General features: G+C 50.9%; 1 protein-coding gene across 3 annotated transcripts in view; it reads right to left on the reverse strand.

Annotated features, from left to right (window-relative positions):
• Positions 1–783, reverse strand: part of DCLK1 (doublecortin like kinase 1) — a 242762-nt gene extending 241979 nt beyond the window's left edge. For all 3 annotated transcript variants that reach the window (XM_057377978.1, XM_057377979.1, XM_057377981.1), the window contains exon 1: positions 518–783. The gene's annotated coding sequence lies outside the window, so the exon portion shown is untranslated. The remainder of the gene's footprint in view (positions 1–517) is intronic.
• Between the last annotated feature and the right edge of the window lie 2301 nt (positions 784–3084).

The raw sequence follows: 3084 nt of genomic DNA on the forward strand, positions 1-3084 counted from the left end.
ACACATCACGCCGCGACGTGACCGGGACTCAACGGAGATCACACGGAGCCTAAGCAGCAGGATGACCACCGGCCACCAGGGCAGCGCAGGGGGCTTGGTGGAGGAGCACGGATACATGCGGCAGCGGGCTCACGAAAAAATGGGATTTATTCTCCTGCGCTAGGGGAAACGTGCGTGAAAATACCCCCATTCCGCTGGAGGTGGCACCAGGCACTCCAGCCCCCCGCGGGCTGCGCTACGCGACCCGCGGGGAGCCCGAACCGCGGGGAGCCCAAACCGCGGGGAGCCCAAACCGCGGGGAGCCCAGGACAGCGCCGCGGCCATTCCCCTCCCTGGGGCCGGGGGCGCACCGTGCTCCCGCAGCCCGGCACTCGCACCGCACCCGCGGAGCCGCCCGCGGAGCCCAGCGGAGGCCGCCGCCCCACACAATGGGCACAGGTGAATCCCCGGCCCCGCAGCCGCAGCTCCCGCCGGGGCAGGTCACGGATGGGCAGGGCAGGGTCGTCCCGGCACTTACCTGCTCTCCGCAGCCTGGCGRCCACCTCCTCAGTCAGACCCGCCGAATGGGCGCGGAGGGAAGGCGGTGGCTCGGAATGAGAAGCGGCCAAAGAGCGGCGGCTCCCGCCCTCCCCCCCACGACCACCCGGCTGTAGTCGCAGTAGTTGCCGCAGAAAGCGGCTATGTGCCTTTGTTACGCCTCCCCTGGCTGTTGCGCGCTGCTGGGGAGCCCGGGCTGCAGCTGCTTCGCCTTTCTCCTGCTGCTGCCGGTTGCAGTGATTTGCATTAGCCCGGCCCTCATTGAAATGCGGCTCTTCACATCAGCCTCTCCCAGGCGCTCTCCAGAGGGCGGCGCCGCCGCCGCCGTTGTCTCTCTCTYCCTCCCGTTGCGGGGTCGCTGTTCCACGGGCGCTGCGGGAATGCCGCCCCGGAGCCGCTCCGGGCAGCGCGACCTGCCCAAGCAGCGCCGGGGGCCAGCTGAGCCCTGCCRGGACCAGCGGTCACCGTCCCGGTGGGCTCTCCCTGGGGCACATCCCGGCCAGTCCGCGGCTCGCTGCCCTCCCACCGCCTCCCTCCGCCCAGGGCAGCCCCGGCCGGTGAGACGTGCCCGCAAGGGAGCTGCCTGAGGCAGAGCCGTGCCTGGCGAGCGGGRCAGCTGTCGGAGTCCGAAAAACGGCTTGAGAAGTAATTTTAGCATATGTATGTGTGGGCATTTCCAGGAGGTTCGCCTGGTCGCCAAGCACTGAAATCCCACMGAGTCCCCAAAGCTCATGGCACGGCTTGGGTGCCGAAGATGGAATTTATGTGGAATTTAGGTGTTAAAAGCAGTGGAGCCCTGGKTATTCTCACCACTCCCTTAGCTAGAGCTGATCTCGGAGGTGAATAAATTCCARAATTCAGCTACAATTTTTAGGCTGAAATTTCTCAGAACATGTATCTGGCCAAAGACATCTCAGGCTTCATCTGACTGAATCACCTTAACGCCTGAGTCCATCAGGTTTTGGAGTATGTTTACTAAGCCAACCTCCACACAAAAATTCAGCCGTACTCGGTACTTTCTCCTCGTAGGCTTGGTTAGCCTTCACTTCAATGCAAAAATTTCAGTGGTGAGATCTTTCACAGAGGTGAAGGTTTGCTCTCCTTTGTTCAACGAAGACTTCAGCCCACTTCTGCTTGTCAGGTAAACAGCCTATGATCCAGGGGGACATMGAAGGGAAGAAAACCAGTTTGGCTCTTCTGTTCGAGCTGCTTCACTTTGAAAGAATTAAAAATGCATTAGATCAGAGAGAGGGAATTAGTCTGTAACCTCGTGGTTATGGGACTCATTTGGGAAGGACAAAAGATGGCTTTGTGTGTCTGTATTAAGGAAACTTTATGTGTTTCATATCCATAAATCCAGAGACAATCAGTGGAGCAGGGACTTAAATCCAGGGTGCCCTGCTCCCACTGATAGACCTCTAATAGAATAGAGGCTCCTGCTTAATCTGTTTGAAGGCAAAACAAATCTTCAGTCTACAAAAAATGTAAGAGGCTCAAAAGAAGAATGGGATGGGGCACTCCCTTTCTTTTCCCCTAGAAGTCTTGATCATCCTGGAGGAGTTTTTTAATTGCTAAAGCATAGAGCAGACAGGAGTCTTCTGGCTACACTTTTTYCCTTAGTTTTTGAAAGAGAATGACCACCTAAAACCTTCAGAAAAACATCTGCTCAAAGAAGTAATAACATTAAAATACCTGAAAATCAAAAAGAGTCAGAATTCAATGTACAATTGCATCCTCAGCACACTTTTACCACCTAGCTTAGTTTTTGTGGATTTTGTTCTAAGGCACAATTCTTTCCCCATGGTCAATGAGATGCAGTCGCTTTACTATAAAGACTCTTGCATCTTCCTAAAAAATGAGCACTTCCACGRTATTTCATCACCTTTTTAGTCTGTTGGGTTTGAAAATGTCTTGATCTGTGCTTAGACAAAACAGGTAACAGTGATATTAGTAATTTTGTTATATTTGGGGGGAGAATGGAAACTGACAGAATTCTGGTYGTCTTGCAACAAAACTTTATTCTTTAAACCACTTCTTTTGTAGGTCAACAATCAAATAAAATATTCATGACAGTCTTAAATGATAAGAAAAAAACAGGAGATAACGAAGATTAGAGATGGAAGATACCATTATGGTCCTGACAAAGGAGTGTTCTTTAACATTCTTCAGTGCTGTTTTTTCCAGTTCATTTTAAATGCCTCATTTAAATATTTTGAGGCTTCTGCTCCCCAAAGAAAACATCTCTTCAAAGTTGAATTTCTCCAATTATAAGGATTTTTTTTTTTTCTGATTATCAGGTTAGTGGAAGTTTCTAATGTTTCAACTCATTACTTTAGCTATAGTGCCCTGTGTTCACGTACATAATTTATTTCTCCCATTGGTGTTTACATCTCTCTGACATGTATTATTTATATCCAGTCTAAGTGTGCAAAATATTTCACAGATGTTCAAGAAAGATCTGCACTCTGACCATATTAAAAAAGGGTCAAAAGAAAAGAATACAATACAAATCAAGGCAAAAGTATAAACCAAATACGAAAGTATCTT

This window comes from Malurus melanocephalus, unplaced genomic scaffold, assembly GCF_030028575.1.
Source record: "Malurus melanocephalus ecotype Western Australia unplaced genomic scaffold, MMel_1.1 scaffold_336, whole genome shotgun sequence".
Classification (NCBI taxonomy): domain Eukaryota; kingdom Metazoa; phylum Chordata; class Aves; order Passeriformes; family Maluridae; genus Malurus; species Malurus melanocephalus.